Here is a 12330-nt window from a genome sequence, read left to right as displayed (position 1 = left end):
CTTCGCTCTGGGCTATTCCTGTGAATTGCCTGTGTGAAGCCTTGCAGTGGGCCCTTGGGAGAACAAAAAGATACTTCAGTTAGGTTGGTTAAAAGGTGGTGAGGGGAATGTGGAGCTATCTGCTAATTTTCATTTCTCTGCAAGCCCATCTCTAGGGCAGGAAAGCAAAACTTGGACCGGGAGTTACCTGCTAACTTTTGTTTTCTTTGCAAGTACCTGACTATGGCAGGGAAATGAAATTTATTTTATAAAATGGCAGTAAGGATTTAGAATGGTTGCACAGATATTAAGCTTTGTACCTAATAATAATTATACTCAATTCCCTTTCCATGAAAAACGAGGAAGCGAAGGAACAAAAAAGTGAAGGGACAAAGGGTCTCACTCTGCCACACAATCAAGAAAAGCAAGAGCAATGCCAAGTTCCACAATGACCTACAGTCCCTTGTGCCCTTCAATTAGTATTTGCAAACGACTCCTGCTGAGAATTTTTTCCCAAACCAGCATTCTCTGGGTCCAAGTTCCTCTCCACCAAAAAGACTACCACGCTGCCTCTGCCAGCTGATGGGTTCACCACTCACCCCCACAGCGTTCTGGCCCACCCATCGTTCAGTGCTGTAGGACTAGGAATCCCTCACACTGTCACTGCTCTCTGTGATAACCTCTGCCCCTGCCAATAGGTAGGACTTGATCAGAAATGCTGCCCTCTTCAGGACAGTTTAGCTGTTTAAGATTGAGCTGCAGGACGTGATTGACAACACCTCATGTCAAATGTCAGATGGGGTCTCCTTGACTCCTTTGCTGAGTGTCTCGCTTTGGTTGCTGTTTCTGAATCCCATGGAAAGCTGGATGGGCTGCAGACTTCACGGCCTCAGTATTAATCCACTCAAGGTGCAAATCCCTAGCCTCAGCCTCAGCCTGTGGACTAGCAGTCCACGAGTCTTCTAGTTCACTCTTACTACTCACAAAAAGCAGTAGTTAAGTAACTGAAGGCCCTCAGATGCTGCCTACAAATACTGGGTGACTGCTGAGATGAAGAGTGAGTTGGAAAAAGTACACTGTCTTTAAAGCTCAAGTTAGACCCTAAAGTCCTTGTTTTAGTTAAACAGAGTCAATTTAATGACTAATTCCCTCAACAGTCTAGATGTCATTTTCTACCTCCAAAGAGCAGTAATTATTTCAGTCCAAAATATCTTCTATGACGAACCAAACTATTTCTTAAAACAAAATATTAATACAAAGAATACAAAGTAGTTGCCCCTTCAATTGCTGTATTTGACGCCGTCCAGCGGAGTCAATTTGGCGCGGGGGACAAAAGAGTAGCGAGGCTTTTGAATTCAGAAGGATTTATTGATGAATCGGGAAACCCGGGAACCGGAACCTCGAACCTCTAAAAGAACCCTTTTTTGGCGCTCAAGGATAGCCGGCTTATATCCCCTCCAGGAGGCGAAGGGTAGGGCTGACGCCAATCATGCAAAGATTAGGTGAGCGCTAGCTGCCCAATCATGGCAAAGGTCAAAAGGAGCAGGCATGAGCAGGAGCACCTACGCACACGTTGTGTGGTGGACTTAATTGGATACCGCCAATGACAAATCACCTGGGTGTGCTTATGTCAATCAACCTCCTCACCGCTGATGTGATCAAAGCAACCTCTGGCTGGATGCCAAGCGCCATCCCGGCGCCTTCCGAACCACATAGCCCCCAACAGTATTTCCCAACTTTAAGGCTTTCTCAGAAATATTTCCTGGGAAAACATATTCTCTCTGAATTTTGCTTTCTCTATCTTTGTTTTTTCTGTCCTTGAAGAAAGATAAGTTGAGTGAAATTAATCACAAATAATTTAGTGGAGCTCAATTTAGATAGAAATCCTGACTTAGATCTGCTTTACCAAAATCTCTGGCCAGGAAAACTCTAAGAGAATGTTGAATGTATATATCAAAGTTGATCATGTTTTTGCCACCTCCACACAGGCATGTATTCTAATAAATAAAGAGAGAAAATTAGAAATGTAGTGCTTATATTTCCTTATTTGGCAAGCTGATAAAACAAAGCAAACCAAATAACTTCTTTATTCGCGTAGTTGGTATCATGAAGCCTTTTCCCCAATATGTTCCCTATCCTGGCAAAATATTCCTGAGTATAAATTCAAATGAGTCCCTAAGTAAATTGCTTAACTTTTATCTGCTTGTCAGTCTTCCCTCCTTATTTCTATGCTCTCAAGTTTGGTTCTCAAGAAAAAATACTTCTTAATTCTGCTTTCTCATCAGCTTCTTCTTCTTCTTGTTAACTTTTTCCTGGTTCTTACTTTCTTGGTGGTACCAAGAATCTAATTGTTAGTAGAAGTTGCACCAAGGGTAAGTTAGAATTTTACTGATGGAGACAGGATGATTCATTGGACCTGTATCTTGCCTGTATTGGCAGGTTATATAGACATTTCTCAAAATTCAATTCATCTTTGATATTTTTCTCGTGTTTTGAATGAATCATGGCTCATCATTTCCTCACCTAAACTCTTTTTTTTATATAGTTGCATGACGGCATAAACCATCCTCACCCAAATCAGGAATATACAGATGAGGTCAAATAACATCAATAAATAGTTCTTAAAAGCAAAATGTCAGGTTTTCTCTCATCCCTCTGCCGTGGCACCTTATAGTAAGTTGACCAACCTTTCTGCTTGGCCCTGTTCACACTTACTTCAGCACTGAATGTCCTTTGTGCTGGTCAATTCCTTAGTCCTGGGCAATGTGCAACACAAAATCAATTTCTAATCTTAACAACTTAATATGACATGAGAAAATGTCCATTTAGTTGTATTTTCTGGAATCCCTGAAACAATCAAGATCATGGAATAACGTGAACTCCATAACCAATTATCCAAACAGGTTTTATCCCCCAACACCAAAACCAACTTGTCTTAAATGAAAAGTTTTAGGCAAGTCGGCTTGAATAATCTGTAACTGCTCAAAGTGAATCCCAAAAGCTAAAATACACATGATCCTGACTTAAAATTGTTGGTTCTTGCTATTTGTTTCTCCTAAGTTTCAGTTAATGCTTCTTACCTACATTCCATTCTAACGCTGTCTCATTCCTATAAACAGAAAAATATCCAATCTATGGTGTCTCTTGCCAATGCCACATCCCCCATTGGTCACGCATTGCCCTACAAACATTAATTTCCCTGCAATTCCAGTCCCTACTAACAGGTAAAAATTGATCTGTCTCCCTAGGCTTCATAGAAAGCTCTGAGGCAGAGAAACAGAGGAAATATTGACTAACTTCATTATATCAAATAGGTTAAAGTGTATCTATATCCCATGTGAAATATAATTGTGTGTCATAAAATATGAAAATATATATATATATAATTTTGTTTCTGAAATTATTATCAATTTTGATTTTGCAAATTCTTTTATATTTTCATTGTTTATTGTTAATTAACAAATAGTGATTGTGTATATTTATGGAGTAAAACGTGACGTTTAACATACACATCACCTTACCAACCTACTTTTCGTGTTGATGATATTAAAAATCTGTTTTTAGCAATGGTGAATTTTTATACATTATCACTCTGGTCTTTTGGATACTATTTTTTGTTTTATAATTTTTAACCCTATCTTTGTCTTAAATACTTTTAAATGTCTCAAGTATCTTAGTCAAATGAAGAAAGCAATTTTGAATCCTCTCAAACCTGTTTAATAGGCCAGATGAGGTAGTGCACACTTGTAATTCCAGCTACTCAGGAGACTGAGGCTGGAGGATTGCAAGTTCAAGGAGAGTCAGGGTAACTTAGTGAGATCTTACCTTAAAAAAGAAATTAAAAATGGACTAGGGATATAACTCAATGGTAAAACACCCTGGGTTCAATTTCCAGTACCAGAAAAAAGAAAGAAGGAAGGAAGGAAGAAGGAAGAAAGGAAGGAAGGAAGGAAGGAAGGAAGGAAGGGATAGGGAAGGAGAGAAAAAGCTGTTCAGTAGGAACAAGTAACTACAACTCTACTTAAAACCCTACCCTCAGATGATTTTGAGAATTCAAATTCTCTGAAGTTGGTAACACATGTCTTAACACCAGGCTGTAGCAATCCCTGGTGTGACCAGGAAAGGAACAAGAATGGTTCAGGGCAAAAAGTAAATGATCAAAGAAACAAAATAACAAAAGCAGAACAGACAGAGAGCAGACCAGGAAAAAGACATTTCCATGAACTTCAACTGGTAAAGACTCAACAATTTCCTGGTAAAATGAAATTATAAATTAACAACAGAATCACAGAAGACTGATGTAATCGTCCTAATCCATTTAGTTATTTCATTATCTCTTCTGGATTCTGATCCCAAAATGTGGGATTGTATTGCCAAATTAACCTTTGGGTTTTCTTTACAAAGTCCAAGTCAAGAATCTTTCCAGGAATTAGGAAAACTGACAATTTTAAGTGTGTTCTCTATAATAAACGAACATGACAAGCTACTATTCACAAAATACTGTCTTACCAAGTCTCAGGTGTGTGTGTGTGTGTGTTTATTAATTATAATTTCACAAGATATTGAGTACCTTATATTATCTTTCCTCCATTCTCCAGTTCATGGGTATTTCCACTATCCCCAACAGAGCTTGAGAGCTTGAGACAATTGTTAATCACCTTTAAGTAAATAAATCGAGTGGCACACAACCAGGACTCTATTACTTAGAGTTTCCCATATGAAGAGAAGCTCAGTGGCATACATATATATATATATATACATATATACATATATATATATATATTTAGAATATATATATATTTATATATATATATATTTAGAATCTGTCCTTGAAATTTTGATTAAAGTTTATATTTGAAACACTCTTCATTTCAACTATGCTCAGACCCTGAACCATCTAAGAGATAGCTTCTCTTCCTGAACAATGAAAATCTCATAAAGCAGAAAATCATGTTTTAAAAAACCACAACACACACAAACCTCAAAGTTATACATTAATTCACCAAACTTTTGAGAATCAGTCAATTTCTTCTTGGTTTCACACCAATAATACATGGTTGGCCATGTCAATCTTCATTTTTCTTTTCAGTCATGAGTTGCTTAATGATAGAGATATGTTCTGAGATATGGATCCTTAGGCAACTTGATAATTTTGTGAACACCATAGAATACACCTACATGGTGAGGGCCAGTCACTGGACTTGGCCAGTTGATACAATCAAGAGACATGGTAAGAAGGGTGTACCTCAATGGTAAGTGCTTGCCTAGCATGTGCCAGGCCCTGGGTTCAACAAACAAAGGTGCCATACACAAAAGGTACATGAGATTAATGCCAGGTAAACAGAGCGTTTGGTTTTATAGTAATGTTTATCAACGTACTCTAAAATAATGATAATATGTATAGTATAGTAAACACAGAAACCAATAGCATGGCTATTTATTATCATTATCAAGTATTATGTACTGGACATATTGTATGTGCTATACTTTTGTAGGATTGGCAACATAGTAGGTTTGTTTATATTAGTGTCTTAGAATTCTCTAAAGGAACAGAACCAAAAGTAGATGTATATGTATGATCATAAAGAGGGATTTAGCAATTAGAGAAATGCAAATCAAAACTACTCTAAGATCTCATCTCACTCCAATCAAAATGGCAATTATCAAGAATACAAGCAACAATAAACGTTGATGAGTATGTGGGGGAAAAGGTACACTCATACATTGCTGGTGGGAATGCAAATTGGTGCAACCATTATGGAAAGTAGTATGGAGATTCCTCAGAAAACTTGAAATGGAACCACCATTTGACTCAGTTATCTCCCTCCACGATTTATACTTAATGACTTAAATTAAGCATACTACAGTGACTCAGTCAAATCAATATTTATAACAGCTCAATTCACAATAGCTAAACTATAGAACCAACCTATATGCCCTTCAACAGATGAATGGATAAAGAAAATGAATGTTACTCAGTCTTAAAGAAGAATGAAATTATGGAATTTACTGGTAAATGGATGGAGTTGGAGAATATCATGATAAGCAAAATAAGCCAAACACAAAAAACCAAAGGTTGAATGTTTTCTCTGACATGCAGATGCTAATTCACAATGAGGTGGGGGCTGGGGAAGAATAGTTACTTTTTATTAGGTAGAAGGGAGTGAACAGAAGGGAAGGGTTATGGGGTTTGGAAAGATAACAGAGTGAAACAGACATTATTACCTCATGTACATATATGACTGCATGACCAATGTGATCCTACTATATGTACAACCAGAAAAATGAAAAATCTTACTCCATTCATGTGATTTATCAAAATGCATCAGTGCATTCTACTGTCATGTAAAACTAATTAGAACAAATAAAAAATTGAAAAAGTTAAATAAAATAAAATGGAATTTATTAGATTGACTTACAGGATCAGAAGCTGGAAAGTCCATAATGGCCACCTGGAGGCTGCAGAGTCAGAGGAACCAGTAGCTGCTCAATGGAAGAAGCTGGAACTTCAGAACAAGAAAGATCAATATACAGTTCTGATCTGAGACTAAACATCTAGAAACTCCGGGGAGAAATACTGTTCAGAGTCCATATAGAAAAGTGAAGGAACTGGAGTTCAACATCCTCAGGCAATGGCGGCAGCAATCAATTTATCACTCAAGAAAAACTGAACTTGCATCTGCCTTGACTTCCTTCTTCTTCCACCTTTTGTCCCATCTGCATCTCCAGTCTGTCGGACTGTGCTCTACACTTGGTTTGCTGTCCCACATACCAATCATCTCTGGAAACACCCTTATAAACATCCCAGAAGTCTCCTTATCCTAGGCACCTCTCAATTCCATCAAGTTGACAATCCAGATAAACCACCACAACCGGCATCACCACAGTTTGCAAGTAATAAATTACTCTGATGTTAAGATGGCTATAGTGTCACTAGACAATGGGAATTTTTCAGTTCAACCATGATTTAATTTTAAGGGACCACCTTCATATGTGAGGTTCATTATTGACTAAAACCAAGTTATGTGGTATATGACTATAGTAGGAAGAAATAAAAGATGGAGACAAAGCCATCTGAGGGTAAAATCCAGTTGTTTTTTGTAAATTACTTTGCTCCCAAATCTGTTGCAGCCTTCTCAGTGACACCGAAGTGACAGTAATTGAGGACGGGAAGACCTCTGGGTCCTAAAACCCATAACCTATTCTTTTTTGTATGTTCTAATTCAATACTATCTACTTCTTAAAATCCAATTTAAAACCCACTTCCTTAAGTATTTACATAAATCTCTCCTGTATGAATCTCCCATTTGATATGTTTGCAATCCATTGCTCTGAACTTCACCGACCTTCACATTACATTTTCTTGCATCAGGTGTCCATGTTTTGTTTTCTAGGACATCAACTTAGCAACAATGACCATATACCACTAAGGTTTAATTTCAGAGTGATGGTCAGGTGGTCATGACACCTGTTGTGAGCAGTGATATTGATTTAGTGAGTCCAGGCAAAATATTTTAAGTGAAATTAAATAGAATGGGAAATATCAGAGTGAAACACAAGTAGCACTTCCATAGTGGGAATCTTTTTTGTTGTTTATTGCTTGTTTGTTTTATATGCCTGTGCATGACTGTGTGAACTGTATTATAATAAAGTTTAGAAACCAAAAACTTAGACCAGGGATGCTCAGGTAATTATTAAACTGACAATCTCATTGATTGCCTTAAAAAAAATCATTGCTCAATATAAAAAATCATCTCATGTGAATTATTTATAAAACATCAATGTCCAAAACTATTTATCAATACTTATTTTGCTAGCCAAAATAGATACAATAGATAAAAGGACAGTTATTTTCTTCAAGGAGTTCACATAGCAGGGGGACATGTAAAGAGGAAATTTTAATTCAATATAATACAGCATAAAATCAGGAAAGTACACACACAAAAAAGTGTTTCTTTGACTCCCAATAGTTAGTTTTCGATTACCTTAAATATTTAGAAAATCCCAATCTGTAAGAGGGATTTTCTAAAGACTTTTGGCCAAGAACCTCACAGGTATTAAGCCAATATTCTGTATGAAAAGCAGAGTCTATTGTTTGAATCATAAATGTCCCCACAAGACGCATGGGTTAAGGGCTTGGTCCTAGTTCATGGTGCTGTTGGGAGGAGGTGAAACCTGGTGGAAAATTATCCCCTTGAAGGGAATATTGGGACTCTGCCCTTTGCCCTCTCTCTTTTTTGCTCCCTGGCCACCATAGGGTAAGCAGCTTTGTTCTATCATGCACATTCCCTGCCACAGCATGCTGATCTGCCACAAGCCCAAATGCAATAGAGCCAATTGATCATGAACCCAAATCTCTGAAACCATGAACCAAAATAAATCTTTCCTCCTCCTGATTTATAAGGTAGTTTTGCCACAGTTTCAGAAATACGACTAATAGAGTAATCATCATGTCAGACCACACAATGGAAACTCAGTTGGACTGACTAATCTTTCAATCAGATTTCAAGTTCTTACAGGACTCATGAGGCAGCTTACTCTTCCCTGTTCACTTTCTTTCTGAGGACTTAAAAGAAGAAACAGTTCCGCACTTCCACTCTTTCAGGAAGCATGTGTATTTTACTACGTATCCTCTTTGTCTCTAGTCAGCCTCGAAGAAGCACTGAGATTTTTATGCAGGGTGTTAATCTGAGAAGGGAAAAAGAAACAGAATTGGATAAAGTAAAAGAATGAACTGCACCAAAGATGAAGCAAGACTCAGGCGATCTGATGGGGGTGCTAGAGCTGGATTCCCCAGAGTAAGGCAGGAGTCTTGGCCTAGACAACCCACATGACTCTCAGTCAGGCATTGAATACAGGACACCTCCGGGGAGGTGGCGTAACCTTGACTGATGGGCACCAAGGGGCAGATTCTGAGGGTGACAGGGGTATGAGCTATCAGCACCAAGCCTTCTGGGGGCTGGAGAGATAAGGACATTGCCCCTGAAGAGGAATCTGGTGTCACTCCATAGCATCCACTACACTCTCGCTGTACAGTAGGTGTTTTCAGTATTCACTTTGCAATTTACCATCTCTATGCTGATATCACTAGGAATCAAACTAAACAAAAAAGATGAAACTATCTTTTTAATTCCTTCCTGAGAATTCTGAGTCAAATAGTTACTCATGGGGAAAATGTGACATGCAACTCTGAAAAAAGGTCTTTCTCATCTTCACAAATGAACTGTTTAATAACTCAAACTTAATAAAAGTGTGTATTGTAAATGTACAGTCATTTTTTCAGTATTGCAAGGGATCTGTTCCAGGACCTCCTGCTGATACCAAGCTCCATGGGTTCTCAAGTCCTTTATGTAAAATAACATAGTATTTGCATATCATCTGTAAACATTCCTCTGTAAACTTTAAATCATTCCTAGATAAGTTATAATACCTACTATAATTTAAATGCGGTGTAAATAGTTGTTATACCAAATCATTCAGGTAATAATGACCAAAAACAAAAATCTATACATGTTCAGTACAAACACAATTTTTTCCAATATTTTTGATCTGTGATCAGTTGAATACACAGACACAGAACCCACTGATACAAAGTGGTCCTTTGTATCAGTGGTACTGTGGTACCACTATGATCCTAAAAGCATAGGATAGGTGAGAGCTATTTCCTCATATCTTGGCTATACTCCTTATAGGAACTCATGACAGGATATGCCAATTTTTGGAGTAACAACTTAAAAGCCCATAACCGCAATGTAGAAAGAAACTTGCCATCAAAGAGTTAAAACTCTGTTGTTTAAGACTGTCTTATTTTCCTACCAAGGCTGTGATTTCAGACACCTCTATATGCAGGGAAAGTTCAGCAATGCCAGTAGCTGAATCCTTTAAAACATTTTTTAATTAACTAAAATATTTGGACAAGTTGAAGACTCAGAGTTTTATATAATATAACAGAAGAGAAATAATTTGAGTCTGGAATTTTTTATGGGCAATTATTATTTTTTGTTTCACTGCCCCAAACTCTAGTCCGATTCCATCATCCTATCAAATTTTACATGCTCTTATATTTCCACCAAAGATAAACTAGCTGCCTCCAAACCTCACACCCAAGTGGTTGGATAAATTGATCCAGGTTGTGAGAGTACTCAGTATTTCTCATTAACGGAACTAAAGACACATTTTTATTTCAGTACTCTAAGATAAAGTCAAACTGATCCTTGGCCATCAGTCTGACAATAATTACCACCAGCACTGACCAATATGAAGACCAAAGATTTTGAAAATGATGTTATCTTCCCAACATAAAGTAAGATACCTGATTGAGATATATTGAAGACATGTGTCTAACTGATTTTTTTTTTTCTGGAAAGGAATACATTAAAGGTATCCTACAGGATAAATACTAGTTAACCAAGCTGGGAAAATATTCCAAATAGAGGGAACAAAGAAAAGAAGGGAGAATAATCTGTTTAGGTAGCTACAAGTTGATCTTGATGACTGGAAGCGGGAAGAGATCTTGGGAGGCAAGAATCTAGGCAGGCTGCAAAAGCAAGATCAAGAGTTTTAGATGCTGTGTAGAAATTCACACTTTATCCTAAGTATGATAGTAAGTCAAGTATGGTCTCAGTTGAGGCTGGTGTATCAAATAAGGACTATTGGAAAAGAGACCTTTTCTATTTACTAGTATCATGACAGGAATATGAAACTACTAAAAGCCAGGGACCATGAGAGATTGCACATTTTAATTTTTAGGCAGCTTCTACCTTGAAGTGAGTGGCTATGTGAATACCCTTAATAAGCTCAGAGCACTCAGCTGTCTGCATTCAACAGTAAAGTTATTGCTCATAAAACCCAATCCTTCCATTTGAAATTTACACTGGGAAACCAGACTATGCAATTTTCTATGAAGAATCATAAAGGAAAAGATTAATAAATTTCCCCAAATTTAAACATCTGTGTATCTGTTGAAAGACTACATGTTTGTACCCCCTTTAAACTTGTATATTGAAATCCTCACCCCAAAAGTGATGGTATTCAGAAGTATAGCCTCTGGGAGGGATAAATAATTTAGAAAAAGTACAAATTTCTTGCCATAATTATGTGTTATATGCATGTATCAAATTATTATGCCCCACATTATAAATATGCATGATTAAAATAACAATATTAAAATAAAAAATAAAAGTATATGTTTCCCTGTTGGGAATGAGTTTATTGACATTTGAATCCATTCTAAGGGAAATATACCTAAGAAGAGAAAAAGAAAATGAAGTAGAAACTAATTATAGTGGTACACACTACTCAAGATAATACTGACTGCAAAAGACTTGTAAAATTCTTTTGATTCCCTTATCCTGCCATCTAATGCAACAATAATTATTCTTCTTGTGCTTCCTCTGGCAACTAAAGAAACACTTTTCAACCTCCCAAGAGGAATTTAGCAGCTTGGCAAGAATGCAACAGGTGATTTTCTCAGGACACCATGTGCCCGTTAGTCATTACCTGCTTAAAAGCACAACAGCACAAGGGGTACAAGCCATCTCTTCTGCCTTCCTATCTGATTCAACATGTCAAGTGTACAAAATCCAAAGAGTGATTTCAAAACTAAGGGGCAGAGGGGAAACATGGTATAATAAAATCCCTTTCAAATAATGCTCACCCCTTCCTAAACGTTTGCCACAATCTTGGCTATGCTACATTTAATTATTCTTACTCTATCTTCAAATTAAGATAAAACTTGCATTCATAAAAATTCTCAGACAGAACATTTTAATTAGAAGTGCCTCCAAGTTAATCCTCAAACCTTTTCATGTGAATTGTTCTTTACAGATTATAAAGCATGTTTACATACGCTGTAGACTCTGAGAGCCAGAAGGGGCTCTTAAAACCTGCTTCAATCAATCCCAGGATCACATTTGATTTTCACAATAATCTATGGAGTTATTATGCATTATGATTGCCATTTTATTTTCAAGAGTGGGGGCACAGAGATCTTCAAACATTTTTTCTAGATCACAAAGTGGAAAAGCAGGAGAATGAGAACCACAGGCTTCTGACTCCCGGAAATATGCTTCATCTGAAATACCATGCTTTCCCTCTGTTATGGTTTGCATGTGAGATGTCCCCCAAAAACTCACATGTGAGACAATGCAGGAAGGTTTAGAGGAGAAATGAGTGAATTATAAGAGTCTTAACCCAATCAGTGAATTAATCCCAGATGGGATTAATTGAAGTGGTAGGGTGTGGCTGGAGGAGATCTCTCTCTCTCTCTCTCTCTTTCTCTCTCTCTCTTTCTCTCTCTCTCTTTCCTGATGATGCAAGTTGCTTGCCTCTGCCACACTCTTCTGCCATGAT

The 12330-nt window shown here is 37.4% G+C and overlaps 1 protein-coding gene across 14 annotated transcripts in view; it reads right to left on the bottom strand.

Moving 5' to 3' along the window:
- The window catches only part of Npy2r (neuropeptide Y receptor Y2), a 322146-nt gene that overhangs the window by 255087 nt on the left and 54729 nt on the right, over window positions 1-12330 (bottom strand). For 7 of the 14 annotated variants that reach the window (XM_047567560.1, XM_047567558.1, XM_047567561.1 and 4 more), the window contains one exon: window positions 6399-6485. The exons of the other annotated variants lie outside the window; for them this stretch is intronic. The gene's annotated coding sequence lies outside the window, so the exon portion shown is untranslated. The remainder of the gene's footprint in view (window positions 1-6398; window positions 6486-12330) is intronic. 14 annotated transcript variants of the gene reach the window in all.

Source organism: Sciurus carolinensis, chromosome 10 (genome assembly GCF_902686445.1).
Source record: "Sciurus carolinensis chromosome 10, mSciCar1.2, whole genome shotgun sequence".
In the NCBI taxonomy this organism is placed as follows: Eukaryota; Metazoa; Chordata; class Mammalia; order Rodentia; family Sciuridae; genus Sciurus; species Sciurus carolinensis.
This window is presented reverse-complemented; position numbering and strand designations above follow the sequence as displayed.